Raw genomic sequence first — 12,724 nt, 5'->3', positions numbered from 1 at the left:
CAAGGGACTGCAAAATGGAAAATAGGCATCCACCAACTTTACAGACAACTTCTCTTTGCTCCTACAACCTCCATCCTTGCACAGTTTGTTATTCTTCCAGGTAACATAGTAACAAATCCAAATTGCTGCTCTCTTTGTAGGCAAGCAAGGGTTTGTTGCAACTGCAATTCTTACTTCTTCTTGGAAATGTAGGGACGACAGTACATTCCATCACATCCATCTAGTGTACACAGGTAGGTCCATTGTGGCGGGCGGGCTGCTTTAATGGCTGTTTGCTGTTCCCCCTACTCCACTCCACTATTTGACTGTGGTGCTGCATCAATCAATCAGTGGCTGGCTCAGGTGCAGCTCTTTAACCTACCTAAAAGGGAGGGCGGAGAGAAGACAAGGAAGGTGAATGAGCTGTTCCAATGTGAAATGCCGGAAACACAGAAACACAGAAGACACACACACACACACACACACACACACACACACACAACAAGAGGTGGCAATGTATTAATTAATTGCATTTAATAAATGAGCTCATTATCACACATGACTGTACAAATGCATTGTCCAACAGGTGTTGAAATAATGGGATTAAAAGGGGAGATCCCATCAGAAAGACAAAAACAATAGCAAACACAAATAGCACTTTTGGAATCTGATTTTAGTCAACACATAAGGGAAGGGTGCACCGGTCCTGGAAATACTGCAATACCAGGTCAATGCGTGGAGTGGACAGAGCAAGCTCTATTTCCATCTCCCTGTTCTAAAAATCCATTTAATATATGGTCCCCAGATAGGGGACGTATCAGATATTAAACTGATAAGAACAGATACTACACTTGATCTTAGCCAAAAGGCCGAGAAGCGATAACCCGAGCGGCCCTTGCCTTGCCCGAGCCTGTCCCATACTGCTGTTCACCCCTTGCAGCGATTGATTCAGCCTACTCCTAGGCAATTCCATGGGGCCCTGCAGGCTCACACACATTTACAGCTACTAAGCGGGAGGGAGGTGAATAAAGGCCGGAGAGGAAGCTACACAGGATTTGCTTCTTTTGCTTGCACCACAATGCAGTGCTGAAAGAGGAGGAATCTACATAAAAACGCCTTCCTGGCAACGCCCAAATGCCCTCCTGCCATGCAGATAAACACTGGCAGCGGCAGCAAGTGCATGCCCACAGCCACCCCTTGTTCCTTCACACCTTGTATCAGCTGTAATCCAGTCCAGTCCAGTCCAGTGCTGCCTGCTGAGCAGCACTGACCAACACTGCCTGGGCCCAGGCTTTTATCTATCTCTGAGGCAGGCCCCATTATGATGTCAGAAAGCTGGCTCTGGAATCCTGAGGGCTCCACTATGACACGTGCAAAGTTCCGTCTGAACTTTATATAAGACGGTGCGGCTCAGTCAGTCACTCAGTGTTGCCTGAGAGGGCAACACTGCAACAGCCGGCCGCCAGGCTGTCTTTTTTTTGCACATTTATTTGCCTCCAGGAGGCCACAAGAGGGAGACAAGGGACTGCAAAATGGAAAATAGGCATCCACCAACTTTACAGACAACTTCTCTTTGCTCCTACAACCTCCATCCTTGCACAGTTTGTTATTCTTCCAGGTAACATAGTAACAAATCCAAATTGCTGCTCTCTTTGTAGGCAAGCAAGGGTTTGTTGCAACTGCAATTCTTACTTCTTCTTGGAAATGTAGGGACGACAGTACATTCCATCACATCCATCTAGTGTACACAGGTAGGTCCATTGTGGCGGGCGGGCTGCTTTAATGGCTGTTTGCTGTTCCCCCTACTCCACTCCACTATTTGACTGTGGTGCTGCATCAATCAATCAGTGGCTGGCTCAGGTGCAGCTCTTTAACCTACCTAAAAGGGAGGGCGGAGAGAAGACAAGGAAGGTGAATGAGCTGTTCCAATGTGAAATGCCGGAAACACAGAAACACAGAAGACACACACACACACACACACACACACACACACACACACACACACACACACACACACACACACACACACACACACAACAAGAGGTGGCAATGTATTAATTAATTGCATTTAATAAATGAGCTCATTATCACACATGACTGTACAAATGCATTGTCCAACAGGTGTTGAAATAATGGGATTAAAAGGGGAGATCCCATCAGAAAGACAAAAACAATAGCAAACACAAATAGCACTTTTGGAATCTGATTTTAGTCAACACATAAGGGAAGGGTGCACCGGTCCTGGAAATACTGCAATACCAGGTCAATGCGTGGAGTGGACAGAGCAAGCTCTATTTCCATCTCCCTGTTCTAAAAATCCATTTAATATATGGTCCCCAGATAGGGGACGTATCAGATATTAAACTGATAAGAACAGATACTACACTTGATCTTAGCCAAAAGGCCGAGAAGCGATAACCCGAGCGGCCCTTGCCTTGCCCGAGCCTGTCCCATACTGCTGTTCACCCCTTGCAGCGATTGATTCAGCCTACTCCTAGGCAATTCCATGGGGCCCTGCAGGCTCACACACATTTACAGCTACTAAGCGGGAGGGAGGTGAATAAAGGCCGGAGAGGAAGCTACACAGGATTTGCTTCTTTTGCTTGCACCACAATGCAGTGCTGAAAGAGGAGGAATCTACATAAAAACGCCTTCCTGGCAACGCCCAAATGCCCTCCTGCCATGCAGATAAACACTGGCAGCGGCAGCAAGTGCATGCCCACAGCCACCCCTTGTTCCTTCACACCTTGTATCAGCTGTAATCCAGTCCAGTCCAGTCCAGTGCTGCCTGCTGAGCAGCACTGACCAACACTGCCTGGGCCCAGGCTTTTATCTATCTCTGAGGCAGGCCCCATTATGATGTCAGAAAGCTGGCTCTGGAATCCTGAGGGCTCCACTATGACACGTGCAAAGTTCCGTCTGAACTTTATATAAGACGGTGCGGCTCAGTCAGTCACTCAGTGTTGCCTGAGAGGGCAACACTGCAACAGCCGGCCGCCAGGCTGTCTTTTTTTTGCACATTTATTTGCCTCCAGGAGGCCACAAGAGGGAGACAAGGGACTGCAAAATGGAAAATAGGCATCCACCAACTTTACAGACAACTTCTCTTTGCTCCTACAACCTCCATCCTTGCACAGTTTGTTATTCTTCCAGGTAACATAGTAACAAATCCAAATTGCTGCTCTCTTTGTAGGCAAGCAAGGGTTTGTTGCAACTGCAATTCTTACTTCTTCTTGGAAATGTAGGGACGACAGTACATTCCATCACATCCATCTAGTGTACACAGGTAGGTCCATTGTGGCGGGCGGGCTGCTTTAATGGCTGTTTGCTGTTCCCCCTACTCCACTCCACTATTTGACTGTGGTGCTGCATCAATCAATCAGTGGCTGGCTCAGGTGCAGCTCTTTAACCTACCTAAAAGGGAGGGCGGAGAGAAGACAAGGAAGGTGAATGAGCTGTTCCAATGTGAAATGCCGGAAACACAGAAACACAGAAGACACACACACACACACACACACACACACACACACACACAACAAGAGGTGGCAATGTATTAATTAATTGCATTTAATAAATGAGCTCATTATCACACATGACTGTACAAATGCATTGTCCAACAGGTGTTGAAATAATGGGATTAAAAGGGGAGATCCCATCAGAAAGACAAAAACAATAGCAAACACAAATAGCACTTTTGGAATCTGATTTTAGTCAACACATAAGGGAAGGGTGCACCGGTCCTGGAAATACTGCAATACCAGGTCAATGCGTGGAGTGGACAGAGCAAGCTCTATTTCCATCTCCCTGTTCTAAAAATCCATTTAATATATGGTCCCCAGATAGGGGACGTATCAGATATTAAACTGATAAGAACAGATACTACACTTGATCTTAGCCAAAAGGCCGAGAAGCGATAACCCGAGCGGCCCTTGCCTTGCCCGAGCCTGTCCCATACTGCTGTTCACCCCTTGCAGCGATTGATTCAGCCTACTCCTAGGCAATTCCATGGGGCCCTGCAGGCTCACACACATTTACAGCTACTAAGCGGGAGGGAGGTGAATAAAGGCCGGAGAGGAAGCTACACAGGATTTGCTTCTTTTGCTTGCACCACAATGCAGTGCTGAAAGAGGAGGAATCTACATAAAAACGCCTTCCTGGCAACGCCCAAATGCCCTCCTGCCATGCAGATAAACACTGGCAGCGGCAGCAAGTGCATGCCCACAGCCACCCCTTGTTCCTTCACACCTTGTATCAGCTGTAATCCAGTCCAGTCCAGTCCAGTGCTGCCTGCTGAGCAGCACTGACCAACACTGCCTGGGCCCAGGCTTTTATCTATCTCTGAGGCAGGCCCCATTATGATGTCAGAAAGCTGGCTCTGGAATCCTGAGGGCTCCACTATGACACGTGCAAAGTTCCGTCTGAACTTTATATAAGACGGTGCGGCTCAGTCAGTCACTCAGTGTTGCCTGAGAGGGCAACACTGCAACAGCCGGCCGCCAGGCTGTCTTTTTTTTGCACATTTATTTGCCTCCAGGAGGCCACAAGAGGGAGACAAGGGACTGCAAAATGGAAAATAGGCATCCACCAACTTTACAGACAACTTCTCTTTGCTCCTACAACCTCCATCCTTGCACAGTTTGTTATTCTTCCAGGTAACATAGTAACAAATCCAAATTGCTGCTCTCTTTGTAGGCAAGCAAGGGTTTGTTGCAACTGCAATTCTTACTTCTTCTTGGAAATGTAGGGACGACAGTACATTCCATCACATCCATCTAGTGTACACAGGTAGGTCCATTGTGGCGGGCGGGCTGCTTTAATGGCTGTTTGCTGTTCCCCCTACTCCACTCCACTATTTGACTGTGGTGCTGCATCAATCAATCAGTGGCTGGCTCAGGTGCAGCTCTTTAACCTACCTAAAAGGGAGGGCGGAGAGAAGACAAGGAAGGTGAATGAGCTGTTCCAATGTGAAATGCCGGAAACACAGAAACACAGAAGACACACACACACACACACACACACACACACACACACACACACACACACACACACACACACACACACACACAACAAGAGGTGGCAATGTATTAATTAATTGCATTTAATAAATGAGCTCATTATCACACATGACTGTACAAATGCATTGTCCAACAGGTGTTGAAATAATGGGATTAAAAGGGGAGATCCCATCAGAAAGACAAAAACAATAGCAAACACAAATAGCACTTTTGGAATCTGATTTTAGTCAACACATAAGGGAAGGGTGCACCGGTCCTGGAAATACTGCAATACCAGGTCAATGCGTGGAGTGGACAGAGCAAGCTCTATTTCCATCTCCCTGTTCTAAAAATCCATTTAATATATGGTCCCCAGATAGGGGACGTATCAGATATTAAACTGATAAGAACAGATACTACACTTGATCTTAGCCAAAAGGCCGAGAAGCGATAACCCGAGCGGCCCTTGCCTTGCCCGAGCCTGTCCCATACTGCTGTTCACCCCTTGCAGCGATTGATTCAGCCTACTCCTAGGCAATTCCATGGGGCCCTGCAGGCTCACACACATTTACAGCTACTAAGCGGGAGGGAGGTGAATAAAGGCCGGAGAGGAAGCTACACAGGATTTGCTTCTTTTGCTTGCACCACAATGCAGTGCTGAAAGAGGAGGAATCTACATAAAAACGCCTTCCTGGCAACGCCCAAATGCCCTCCTGCCATGCAGATAAACACTGGCAGCGGCAGCAAGTGCATGCCCACAGCCACCCCTTGTTCCTTCACACCTTGTATCAGCTGTAATCCAGTCCAGTCCAGTCCAGTGCTGCCTGCTGAGCAGCACTGACCAACACTGCCTGGGCCCAGGCTTTTATCTATCTCTGAGGCAGGCCCCATTATGATGTCAGAAAGCTGGCTCTGGAATCCTGAGGGCTCCACTATGACACGTGCAAAGTTCCGTCTGAACTTTATATAAGACGGTGCGGCTCAGTCAGTCACTCAGTGTTGCCTGAGAGGGCAACACTGCAACAGCCGGCCGCCAGGCTGTCTTTTTTTTGCACATTTATTTGCCTCCAGGAGGCCACAAGAGGGAGACAAGGGACTGCAAAATGGAAAATAGGCATCCACCAACTTTACAGACAACTTCTCTTTGCTCCTACAACCTCCATCCTTGCACAGTTTGTTATTCTTCCAGGTAACATAGTAACAAATCCAAATTGCTGCTCTCTTTGTAGGCAAGCAAGGGTTTGTTGCAACTGCAATTCTTACTTCTTCTTGGAAATGTAGGGACGACAGTACATTCCATCACATCCATCTAGTGTACACAGGTAGGTCCATTGTGGCGGGCGGGCTGCTTTAATGGCTGTTTGCTGTTCCCCCTACTCCACTCCACTATTTGACTGTGGTGCTGCATCAATCAATCAGTGGCTGGCTCAGGTGCAGCTCTTTAACCTACCTAAAAGGGAGGGCGGAGAGAAGACAAGGAAGGTGAATGAGCTGTTCCAATGTGAAATGCCGGAAACACAGAAACACAGAAGACACACACACACACACACACACACACACACACACACACACACACACACACACACACACACACACACACACAACAAGAGGTGGCAATGTATTAATTAATTGCATTTAATAAATGAGCTCATTATCACACATGACTGTACAAATGCATTGTCCAACAGGTGTTGAAATAATGGGATTAAAAGGGGAGATCCCATCAGAAAGACAAAAACAATAGCAAACACAAATAGCACTTTTGGAATCTGATTTTAGTCAACACATAAGGGAAGGGTGCACCGGTCCTGGAAATACTGCAATACCAGGTCAATGCGTGGAGTGGACAGAGCAAGCTCTATTTCCATCTCCCTGTTCTAAAAATCCATTTAATATATGGTCCCCAGATAGGGGACGTATCAGATATTAAACTGATAAGAACAGATACTACACTTGATCTTAGCCAAAAGGCCGAGAAGCGATAACCCGAGCGGCCCTTGCCTTGCCCGAGCCTGTCCCATACTGCTGTTCACCCCTTGCAGCGATTGATTCAGCCTACTCCTAGGCAATTCCATGGGGCCCTGCAGGCTCACACACATTTACAGCTACTAAGCGGGAGGGAGGTGAATAAAGGCCGGAGAGGAAGCTACACAGGATTTGCTTCTTTTGCTTGCACCACAATGCAGTGCTGAAAGAGGAGGAATCTACATAAAAACGCCTTCCTGGCAACGCCCAAATGCCCTCCTGCCATGCAGATAAACACTGGCAGCGGCAGCAAGTGCATGCCCACAGCCACCCCTTGTTCCTTCACACCTTGTATCAGCTGTAATCCAGTCCAGTCCAGTCCAGTGCTGCCTGCTGAGCAGCACTGACCAACACTGCCTGGGCCCAGGCTTTTATCTATCTCTGAGGCAGGCCCCATTATGATGTCAGAAAGCTGGCTCTGGAATCCTGAGGGCTCCACTATGACACGTGCAAAGTTCCGTCTGAACTTTATATAAGACGGTGCGGCTCAGTCAGTCACTCAGTGTTGCCTGAGAGGGCAACACTGCAACAGCCGGCCGCCAGGCTGTCTTTTTTTTGCACATTTATTTGCCTCCAGGAGGCCACAAGAGGGAGACAAGGGACTGCAAAATGGAAAATAGGCATCCACCAACTTTACAGACAACTTCTCTTTGCTCCTACAACCTCCATCCTTGCACAGTTTGTTATTCTTCCAGGTAACATAGTAACAAATCCAAATTGCTGCTCTCTTTGTAGGCAAGCAAGGGTTTGTTGCAACTGCAATTCTTACTTCTTCTTGGAAATGTAGGGACGACAGTACATTCCATCACATCCATCTAGTGTACACAGGTAGGTCCATTGTGGCGGGCGGGCTGCTTTAATGGCTGTTTGCTGTTCCCCCTACTCCACTCCACTATTTGACTGTGGTGCTGCATCAATCAATCAGTGGCTGGCTCAGGTGCAGCTCTTTAACCTACCTAAAAGGGAGGGCGGAGAGAAGACAAGGAAGGTGAATGAGCTGTTCCAATGTGAAATGCCGGAAACACAGAAACACAGAAGACACACACACACACACACACACACACACACACACACAACAAGAGGTGGCAATGTATTAATTAATTGCATTTAATAAATGAGCTCATTATCACACATGACTGTACAAATGCATTGTCGTGTTGAAATAATGGGATTAAAAGGGGAGATCCCATCAGAAAGACAAAAACAATAGCAAACACAAATAGCACTTTTGGAATCTGATTTTAGTCAACACATAAGGGAAGGGTGCACCGGTCCTGGAAATACTGCAATACCAGGTCAATGCGTGGAGTGGACAGAGCAAGCTCTATTTCCATCTCCCTGTTCTAAAAATCCATTTAATATATGGTCCCCAGATAGGGGACGTATCAGATATTAAACTGATAAGAACAGATTTTTTTTGTTTTTTTTTCATTCAGATCACGTCTTAAAAATCATAAAATTCAAAATAAAAAAGACTTAGATCATCACAATGAAAACTGAAAACGTATAATTAACTTTTGTTTTCCTCTTTCCTTTTTTCCTTTTAAGAAATCAAAAAAACATTCCTTTTTTAACAGCAATAGTTCCTAACATATCCACTAAATGTTCCTGCAAATCATTACCATCCCATTCACAGTTTACAATGCACGCTAACCACGTTGGCACACCATACCGTTCAAGAAACCCTGGTAAATTTTCTCTTACACAGAGCCGCACCCTTCTCCGCATTTTTTCAAAATTAATTTTACTACGTAACTGCTCTACTTCTTCCAGTAACCTGTCTCTTTCTGCTCTTTCCTCTTCTGAAATGACACTTTTTTTCTTTCTCTCTGCTTTTTTCCTTTTTTTCTCATCACTTTGCCCACTTCCTTCCAATTTCTGAAGCTTTCCTTCTTCCAAACTAACTTCCGCTTCCTTTCTTTTGACTATCTTCTTATTTTCCTCTTGTACCTCACGTTTGCTTTTCTTTGGGCATGATTTGAATATGTGCCCCTCCTCTCCACACATATTACATACTTTCCCTTTCTGACATTCATTATACTTATGCCCCTCTTGCAGACATTTTGTACACATTACTTTCTCACACGTTTCTCTCTCATGACCATAATCTTTACAATTCAAACAAAACATATCCATTCCCAAAAAAAATAAATTTCCACATGCACTTCCAATCTTAAACCGCGCTGGAGGAAACAATAGGTTTCTAGATTCACCAATTCTCACAAATTTACAAAGAAATTTCCATTTCCCAGTCCAAAATCCAAAGGGGTTAAACACTTTCCCCTTTCCCACCACCTCCTCACAAAACTTAGTGAGAAATGACTTAATGTCCTCTTCCTCCACGTAAGGCGAAAACATCTTTACGACCACCAACTTCTTGTTTGGCACAAAATGTGGTGTTACCTTCACACCCACAAGTCTTGGGTCCCTTTTACCTTCCTTCAAGCGTTCCAAAAAATCTGAATAAATTTCTTCTGTAGCGAAGGTAACGTCAAAGCACCCTCTCCTCGGATAGTCCATCACCGCCAAAATGCACGATCTCTCCAGCTGAAAGAAATCCAACAAAAGGACCTTCGTGATGTACTCCAAATCCTTCCTTTGCCTCTCAGATTCCTCCACGAAAAACCGGACCGCATTCCTGGTTCGCATATGTTCGGGAATTTCCTCCATCCTGCTCCAAAAGAATTCCAGCAATCTCCAAAGAAATACCTTCAGTACCGGAGTACCAGGCAGGTGATCGCTCCCCGTTGCCCTGGACTAATCCTCCTCCCCAATAGCAGCAGAGGGGTGAAGTCTCTCCTAAGAGAAACGATCCCCCCAGGCCAAGGAAAAGGGTACCAGGGCACCTCCTGACCAAGAAACAAGGCAATACCCTAAAGTACTACACTTGATCTTAGCCAAAAGGCCGAGAAGCGATAACCCGAGCGGCCCTTGCCTTGCCCGAGCCTGTCCCATACTGCTGTTCACCCCTTGCAGCGATTGATTCAGCCTACTCCTAGGCAATTCCATGGGGCCCTGCAGGCTCACACACATTTACAGCTACTAAGCGGGAGGGAGGTGAATAAAGGCCGGAGAGGAAGCTACACAGGATTTGCTTCTTTTGCTTGCACCACAATGCAGTGCTGAAAGAGGAGGAATCTACATAAAAACGCCTTCCTGGCAACGCCCAAATGCCCTCCTGCCATGCAGATAAACACTGGCAGCGGCAGCAAGTGCATGCCCACAGCCACCCCTTGTTCCTTCACACCTTGTATCAGCTGTAATCCAGTCCAGTCCAGTCCAGTGCTGCCTGCTGAGCAGCACTGACCAACACTGCCTGGGCCCAGGCTTTTATCTATCTCTGAGGCAGGCCCCATTATGATGTCAGAAAGCTGGCTCTGGAATCCTGAGGGCTCCACTATGACACGTGCAAAGTTCCGTCTGAACTTTATATAAGACGGTGCGGCTCAGTCAGTCACTCAGTGTTGCCTGAGAGGGCAACACTGCAACAGCCGGCCGCCAGGCTGTCTTTTTTTTGCACATTTATTTGCCTCCAGGAGGCCACAAGAGGGAGACAAGGGACTGCAAAATGGAAAATAGGCATCCACCAACTTTACAGACAACTTCTCTTTGCTCCTACAACCTCCATCCTTGCACAGTTTGTTATTCTTCCAGGTAACATAGTAACAAATCCAAATTGCTGCTCTCTTTGTAGGCAAGCAAGGGTTTGTTGCAACTGCAATTCTTACTTCTTCTTGGAAATGTAGGGACGACAGTACATTCCATCACATCCATCTAGTGTACACAGGTAGGTCCATTGTGGCGGGCGGGCTGCTTTAATGGCTGTTTGCTGTTCCCCCTACTCCACTCCACTATTTGACTGTGGTGCTGCATCAATCAATCAGTGGCTGGCTCAGGTGCAGCTCTTTAACCTACCTAAAAGGGAGGGCGGAGAGAAGACAAGGAAGGTGAATGAGCTGTTCCAATGTGAAATGCCGGAAACACAGAAACACAGAAGACACACACACACACACACACACACACACACACACACACACACACACACACACACACACACACACACACACACAAGAGGTGGCAATGTATTAATTAATTGCATTTAATAAATGAGCTCATTATCACACATGACTGTACAAATGCATTGTCCAACAGGTGTTGAAATAATGGGATTAAAAGGGGAGATCCCATCAGAAAGACAAAAACAATAGCAAACACAAATAGCACTTTTGGAATCTGATTTTAGTCAACACATAAGGGAAGGGTGCACCGGTCCTGGAAATACTGCAATACCAGGTCAATGCGTGGAGTGGACAGAGCAAGCTCTATTTCCATCTCCCTGTTCTAAAAATCCATTTAATATATGGTCCCCAGATAGGGGACGTATCAGATATTAAACTGATAAGAACAGATACTACACTTGATCTTAGCCAAAAGGCCGAGAAGCGATAACCCGAGCGGCCCTTGCCTTGCCCGAGCCTGTCCCATACTGCTGTTCACCCCTTGCAGCGATTGATTCAGCCTACTCCTAGGCAATTCCATGGGGCCCTGCAGGCTCACACACATTTACAGCTACTAAGCGGGAGGGAGGTGAATAAAGGCCGGAGAGGAAGCTACACAGGATTTGCTTCTTTTGCTTGCACCACAATGCAGTGCTGAAAGAGGAGGAATCTACATAAAAACGCCTTCCTGGCAACGCCCAAATGCCCTCCTGCCATGCAGATAAACACTGGCAGCGGCAGCAAGTGCATGCCCACAGCCACCCCTTGTTCCTTCACACCTTGTATCAGCTGTAATCCAGTCCAGTCCAGTCCAGTGCTGCCTGCTGAGCAGCACTGACCAACACTGCCTGGGCCCAGGCTTTTATCTATCTCTGAGGCAGGCCCCATTATGATGTCAGAAAGCTGGCTCTGGAATCCTGAGGGCTCCACTATGACACGTGCAAAGTTCCGTCTGAACTTTATATAAGACGGTGCGGCTCAGTCAGTCACTCAGTGTTGCCTGAGAGGGCAACACTGCAACAGCCGGCCGCCAGGCTGTCTTTTTTTTGCACATTTATTTGCCTCCAGGAGGCCACAAGAGGGAGACAAGGGACTGCAAAATGGAAAATAGGCATCCACCAACTTTACAGACAACTTCTCTTTGCTCCTACAACCTCCATCCTTGCACAGTTTGTTATTCTTCCAGGTAACATAGTAACAAATCCAAATTGCTGCTCTCTTTGTAGGCAAGCAAGGGTTTGTTGCAACTGCAATTCTTACTTCTTCTTGGAAATGTAGGGACGACAGTACATTCCATCACATCCATCTAGTGTACACAGGTAGGTCCATTGTGGCGGGCGGGCTGCTTTAATGGCTGTTTGCTGTTCCCCCTACTCCACTCCACTATTTGACTGTGGTGCTGCATCAATCAATCAGTGGCTGGCTCAGGTGCAGCTCTTTAACCTACCTAAAAGGGAGGGCGGAGAGAAGACAAGGAAGGTGAATGAGCTGTTCCAATGTGAAATGCCGGAAACACAGAAACACAGAAGACACACACACACACACACACACACACACACACACACACACACACACACACACACACACACACACACACACACACAACAAGAGGTGGCAATGTATTAATTAATTGCATTTAATAAATGAGCTCATTATCACACATGACTGTACAAATGCATTGTCCAACAGGTGTTGAAATAATGGGATTAAAAGGGGAGATCCCATCAG

General features: G+C 46.7%; 7 non-coding genes and 1 pseudogene across 7 annotated transcripts; all 8 read right to left on the bottom strand.

The window, feature by feature from the left end:
* Positions 1–669: 669 nt before the first annotated feature.
* LOC142705879 (U2 spliceosomal RNA) lies at positions 670–860 on the bottom strand. The gene has a single exon (XR_012868374.1). It is a non-coding gene; the product is annotated as a U2 spliceosomal RNA (small nuclear RNA).
* A 1,344-nt stretch (positions 861–2,204) lies between these two features.
* Positions 2,205–2,395, bottom strand: LOC142705877 (U2 spliceosomal RNA). The gene has a single exon (XR_012868372.1). It is a non-coding gene; the product is annotated as a U2 spliceosomal RNA (small nuclear RNA).
* A 1,308-nt stretch (positions 2,396–3,703) lies between these two features.
* LOC142705876 (U2 spliceosomal RNA) lies at positions 3,704–3,894 on the bottom strand. Its single transcript, XR_012868371.1, has one exon. It is a non-coding gene; the product is annotated as a U2 spliceosomal RNA (small nuclear RNA).
* A 1,340-nt stretch (positions 3,895–5,234) lies between these two features.
* On the bottom strand, positions 5,235–5,425 carry LOC142705874 (U2 spliceosomal RNA). Its single transcript, XR_012868370.1, has one exon. It is a non-coding gene; the product is annotated as a U2 spliceosomal RNA (small nuclear RNA).
* A 1,340-nt stretch (positions 5,426–6,765) lies between these two features.
* On the bottom strand, positions 6,766–6,956 carry LOC142705873 (U2 spliceosomal RNA). Its single transcript, XR_012868369.1, has one exon. It is a non-coding gene; the product is annotated as a U2 spliceosomal RNA (small nuclear RNA).
* A 1,300-nt stretch (positions 6,957–8,256) lies between these two features.
* Positions 8,257–8,453, bottom strand: LOC142705910 (U2 spliceosomal RNA). The gene has a single exon (XR_012868402.1). It is a non-coding gene; the product is annotated as a U2 spliceosomal RNA (small nuclear RNA).
* Positions 8,454–9,804: 1,351 nt separating this feature from the next.
* Positions 9,805–9,915, bottom strand: LOC142705918 (U2 spliceosomal RNA; annotated as a pseudogene).
* A 1,339-nt stretch (positions 9,916–11,254) lies between these two features.
* LOC142705872 (U2 spliceosomal RNA) lies at positions 11,255–11,445 on the bottom strand. The gene has a single exon (XR_012868368.1). It is a non-coding gene; the product is annotated as a U2 spliceosomal RNA (small nuclear RNA).
* Between the last annotated feature and the right edge of the window lie 1,279 nt (positions 11,446–12,724).

Source organism: Rhinoderma darwinii, unplaced genomic scaffold, assembly GCF_050947455.1.
Source record: "Rhinoderma darwinii isolate aRhiDar2 unplaced genomic scaffold, aRhiDar2.hap1 Scaffold_3407, whole genome shotgun sequence".
NCBI classification, from domain to species: domain Eukaryota; kingdom Metazoa; phylum Chordata; class Amphibia; order Anura; family Rhinodermatidae; genus Rhinoderma; species Rhinoderma darwinii.
This window is presented reverse-complemented; position numbering and strand designations above follow the sequence as displayed.